At 36.9% G+C, this 6,000-nt stretch overlaps 1 long non-coding RNA gene across 3 annotated transcripts in view; it reads right to left on the bottom strand.

Moving 5' to 3' along the window:
- Positions 1-4,271: 4,271 nt before the first annotated feature.
- LOC122323195 overlaps positions 4,272-6,000 on the bottom strand; it is a 43,630-nt gene continuing 41,901 nt past the window's right edge. For all 3 annotated transcript variants that reach the window (XR_006246966.1, XR_006246965.1, XR_006246964.1), the window contains exon 5: positions 4,272-5,265. This is a non-coding gene — a long non-coding RNA (uncharacterized LOC122323195). The remainder of the gene's footprint in view (positions 5,266-6,000) is intronic.

Here is a 6,000-nt window from a genome sequence, read left to right as displayed (position 1 = left end):
CTCGATCCGAATGGAAATAGAGGGCTTTTTGATGCACAAGGAACAGCAGCTTTTTATCAGCTGAGCTGTGTTTATCAGTACGACTGTCATACGCCCCGGTAAAGAATGTGTATCAGATTGCTGATAGCTTGTGCAAAAATTACAATTCAAAACTAAATTGTGCTACTTTCCAGTTTTGCATATCCTTGATTCCTTTCTACTCATAGTGGCCTAAAACACTGAATGTAATACCCAATCGTGTGCAACGAATTGGCAAAGTACATTAATTTGGTTCAGTCCCAGATGTTAATAGGAAGCTACACCAATTTCATCCAGTGTGCTAATTAAAATGCGCCTCGCACCAAGTGTTAAAATCTCAGAGGGAATCATTAGAATGGGGCTGAATTTAAACCAAAAACCTGTCCTATTCATCACACAGCGCATACAACAAACTTTTGACTGAAAGATCAGTTTACTGGTCCAATGCTAAAATAACTCCCATCTCTAAAAATGCCAAAGCAATTTTTCAAATAGGCATTCTTTTTATAAATAAACCACATATTTGATGTTTAAACAACAAAAATAAATATATATATTATAGTGGATTCGCTCCACTAACATGAGAAATGCTACATGCAGATTAAATTAGACATTATATAGATTATTACATAAAGCATAAATTGAGATAGAAATCTAAACTGTACTGGCTAAGTTCTCAAACACATCCCAAATGCTTTTATGTACAAAAACGTCTGTATATTTAATGACATGTAGGAAGGGAGACAGACAGACATAAATTCATTATTTCACTTATGTGTGGGAATTGTGAAAAGGTATTTTTAGTTGCCCAGAGACTATTGATGGTGCACACATCAGAGGAGCATCAGACGTGTTCATGCAGAAAAATACTCGGTGGCAGATTCGAGCAGCGCTGAGACATTACAAGTGACTTTGATAAAGTTAATACTCCGTATCGTGCTACAGTGGCACAGATACACTGACGGCGCAGCTATTTTAGGCAACACAAATAAAGAGCAGGTCAACTGCGGGTGTGTGGAGGGAACTGTCAGCTCGGAAAGACAATTGGGCTTGATGTAAGAGCTGGTCCCAGCTGGGTGTAGGAATACCGGGGAGATGGAGAGATAGAAAGAGATGGTGAGACTGGTAAGAGAAAAGAAAACGGAGGGAGATGGGGAAGGGGATCAGGGACAGGATCAGCAGGAAACAGCTGAGGCAGAAGGTACGGTGATCCATCACATCCTGTCTAACTGGCTCAGGTGCTCCACATCTCCCAAACATGTTAGATAAATGATGGGCGCTCGGGGCCGAAGGGGCTTAAAAACTGGAGTTTTAGGTCCCAGCGGATCTATACCACCTAGTGACCAGACCAGTTTTTTTTTTGTTGGAATTTTCATTGTTTTGGGGGCGACTGGGAAAATGTAAAAAGGGAACTAGTTGATGCGACAGAGCTGGCCACTGCATTTTTATTTAGCTGATCTGCACACAAATCTGAGTACTAGAGGGGAAACAATGACCTTGAGAACACTGAACCAGTTTGCGTGCTTAAAGCAGGGCTAATAAATCCTCCTTGCTGTTCTCAAGGGGAAGAGCCCATCTGACAACAGTCACCTCCTTGTGTCCTACAGACCTCCACAAGACCTTATTTCTCCTTTCCTGAAACACACGGCACTGGTTCAGAGGGTTTACACCGGTATCGATCAGTTTTCATCTTCCTCAAAGAGTCACTGTTGAATATAAATGACTGTGTGACCTCTATTTTTAACGTATCAGTATTCAGTCAGCGAGCCTCAAGAGCAATTCACTCAACAGAAGGGAAGAGAAAGAACATCACAGCATTCTGCAGGGGGCAGGGGGTTTGTTAGGGGCCGTACTCTTGTGTTGAAGATTATACTGGAATCAACCTGTGCTCAACAATCAAACATTGGTTGGTGAAGCTACTATTGATCTCATGCTGGATCCTTGTGCTGCTTGAGAGCTTCTTGTGATTCTGTGAAACAGCTTGAAGGAAATTCCCAATCAGAAAGCCATTAATCTAGCATGTACTTTATATGGAATCTATATATAAATCCATACTCTATGATCTACAAGTATTGACTGGTGATCTATGCCAAACCAAAGGAGCAGATTTAAAAAAAAAATTCCTATAAATTCACCTCCACATGTCTAATAAAGTTAATAAGAAAATTACATATTAGGTCATTTATTTCATATACTTCAGTAAAATACTTTTTAAAATGAAAATACATTAAATAATTCAATTAAAATTATTAATAAATACGTAGAGTAGCAATAAACCAAATATAACTAAACTATTACATAAAATGAACAAGTGAAACATTTCCAAAAACAGATAAAATAAAAAAAAATCTTGTTTTTAGTTATGTTTTGATGTGTTTTTTGCGTCTGTATTTTGACTGAGATAATATTTTAGTTTTTGTTTGACGTTATGTGTTTTTGCAAATAAACTCTTCAAGTATTCATATTTCTTAGGTTTATTTCCTATTATTTTCTGCTACATATATCTTTTATTGGATTTTATTTGATGCATATGTGCATCTATATATGTATCTGTCTTAAAATGAGGCAAAATGATGCATATATATATATATATATATATATATATATATATATATATATATATATATATAATATTATTTATTTATCATTTTATTATGGAGTGTATATATATGTACACTCCATCATAAAACGATAAAGAATTTAATAGTTTCACTTAAACACAGAAAAAAAAAAATTTATTTGAATTTATTTTTTTGAAAATTTCTTTGAGTGAGATGATCATTTATCTTCAGTCTTTGAAGACTGTTTATCCGAGCACCAGTCAGAAGAGTTTTCATTGAGTTTCTCTGAATGCAGTCAGACATCACTGAGCGATTGGCGCTGAGTCAGCAGGAGCTGTCTGGTCACCCTAGAGAGACTGTCAGCACATTCTCACCGCCTGCACTCCACTACAGGTCTGTGGACCGAGAGAGATGTAAAAGCATCCCTCTGCTGCTATAACTTTGGTGACAAGTGCTTTAACAGGGCTTGAGGTGCTGCAGTGTGACCGCTGTGTGAACTTTACAGGCCGCTGAAGCCCAAACAAGCACACTAATGTAACACAACACTAGGCAAACAGCTATTGTAAATCATGTGGTCATTACACGTTCATCACTGGAGCTAATTCTGTAGCGGTTTAGCCATTACAGTGACATTCATCATTCTTTTGCAAATTATATATAAGTGACAGGTGCTTCGTTCCTGACCCGACTCGACCTCAGCTTGGGTCAGCCAGGGCCAGAATAATCAAACTCAGAATGACCCGAGCGGCGGCTGTCCAGTCAGCACTGGCATACATTAAGGGTTAATTTCATGAGGCTTTATTAAAGCATTCAGGCCAAAGGGCCATAGCGATGAGTGAATGCCTCCGAAAGGTCAAGGTGACGTTCCTCTCATCTTTTTTTATTTATTGCATCGACATTCAGTCATTCATCAGTCTGCATGTCTGATATAGCGCCCGTTGTGATATAACCATCAACTAATCCTATTTTCTGCTTGATTCTAATTGGAAAATCATAATATGCAGTGCTCAAATATGTTTGAGTACTGTATTATGATTTCCCATAGCTGCACTACCGTTATGTCTTTTCAACGTGATTGAAATGTTGAATTTTCTGCAGGCTTTGCTCGATCATCACGTCACATGATCCTACAGAATTCTTTTCATAATAATGCTGAAAACATTAACATTTCGAGATTATTTAATAAAGTTCAAATGAACAGCATTTATTTCAAAGACACAGTTTAAAGTGACTGTCCCTTTTGAAAAATCGAATGAAAACCTTTTTAACTGAGCCTAAATTTGAGCCGAAAACTGTAGCGTATAATTAAAAGTCTCTCTGCTTGATTCTGGTTGGTCAATTACAATATTCAGTAGTCAAATATGTTTGAATAGCCGCTGCACTGTATTATGATTTCCCATATCCGCAATATGTCTTTTCAAATAATCAGTGTTTTTGTTTTTTCACATTATAACAAATCCTCAAAACTAAATTGTAAATTAATAAAACCCAAAAATTATAAAATTTTTATATTCTGTAAAATGGAATGTTGAATTTTCTGTAAGAATTACTGTAATATTGATCCTTCAGAAAAAAATGATTACTGTTGAAAATATGTATTTTTTGTAGAAACACTTCTTTAAAAGATTTACTTAAAATGGTTAAATGGTTCTTAAAATGTTACACATATCAAATAAATATAAAAAACAATCCTATTTTATCATGCTCTGCTTTATTCTGGTTGGTCAGTTGTGATATTCGGTGGTCAAATGTGTTTAAATAACAGCTGCTAATACGGTATTTCTTGATACTCCTTAAATCACACGGTCTCACATAAAAACACAATACAAATACAACATTTTTCAAGTCCATTTATAATTCATTTGACAAGCAGCAAGGTAATACGAGGGACATTTTAGAGTCAGCCGGTCACTGTAACAAAATAAACCCCTTCAGGGGCTTAATCTGATCACCCTGTCGGGGTTCATTTAGTGATAATGACCAACTGACTATACATTACCTCTTACATATTTCATTAAAACGGAGTAATAGTCTTGACATTCATGGTTACTTTTGTAATTTTACATTTCATGTCTCTGTAAAGGCGCCAACACTCCCCCAGCAATAATAATAAGCAATAATTCATCATATTAGGGTCTCCAGGAATACTAAGAGGAGTGTCAACATGAAAACTGAGCCGAGAGGCAGACGAGAACATACAGAGGTCAGGCCTGTAATCATCTGACCCAATCAATAATTAACCAAGGTCACCTTTAATGACAGCGAAGCAATGTGGCATATATTATTCATACAAACCGCTGTATGAAAAAGAAAGTGGTGGAGAGACTGTGAAAGTGATAAGATGATGGATGGGCAGAAAGACAGAATAATTGAGAACCAGTAAACAGATCTTTCTCAAGAGACATCATTCATCTTCTCATGGTCATGTCAAAGGAACGTCGTGTACACATGAAAATCGGAGAAGATTTGTTCTGTGATGCAGCAAATTCCTCTGGAGTTTCTATTCGATGAATCACCAGAGCTAGAACCTCTAATATAACTGCAGTTCACTCAAATGCCACAAGAGGTTCAGAGAGACATTCATCTTAGAGGAAACAAAGCCAACCAATCTCCACAGGAAGATGTGTGGTGAGAGAGGACTGAGGAGTGTAAAAGCCGGCAGTGGAGCGTGGTGGGACCTCTCGTGCTGCAAGGCAAAAAAAGAAAGTTTGAGGCAAACTGGAGTCTTTGTTCACATCCCACGTGGCAGAAGGGGATTTCCTTACTCTCTCTCACTCTGACGCACTTTCACTACTAAACACACGGGAACAGATAAATGATGCAATGTGAAGCAATGCAGAGGGATTAAAGCTGCCAGAAAAAAGGACAAAGTCATGACTTCCGCTGGGCACCCTGCTAACCCTGTGATGAACCCTCATCAGCAAAAACTTGATTATGACTGCCAACATTTTGCAATGTATTGCTTCAGACAGTAATATGATGTGTGGGTTTTGTGAAGAGAAATCAGGTTTTGTGAGTTTTGTGCATTTTTCTAGAGCAATGCATATCACATTTCACATCTTGTACTAACTGTTTTTCTACTTTATATACAATATTGCTCCAAGGTTTGGGGTCAATACCAAGATTTATCTCTAAAAAACAAAATATAATTTTTCCTGTGATGGTACAGCATAAAACTAGTCACCAGTGCCACGTGATCATTTGAGAAATCATTCAAATATGCCAATTTGTTGCTTATATAACAAGCCAAAATATTACCAGTCCCTCTTTTTCTGGAAATATGTTTATCGCTGGATAATTTTATATATTTCTGTATACTTTTAGGTATACTTTTTTTTTTCTAGCACCTTTGATCATTTGAAAAGTCATGCTACTATAGTTAATACTTTACTAAATATTTAAATAAAATTATTCACAACAC

The sequence above is a fragment of the Puntigrus tetrazona genome, chromosome 2 (assembly GCF_018831695.1).
Source record: "Puntigrus tetrazona isolate hp1 chromosome 2, ASM1883169v1, whole genome shotgun sequence".
NCBI classification, from domain to species: Eukaryota; Metazoa; Chordata; class Actinopteri; order Cypriniformes; family Cyprinidae; genus Puntigrus; species Puntigrus tetrazona.
This window is presented reverse-complemented; position numbering and strand designations above follow the sequence as displayed.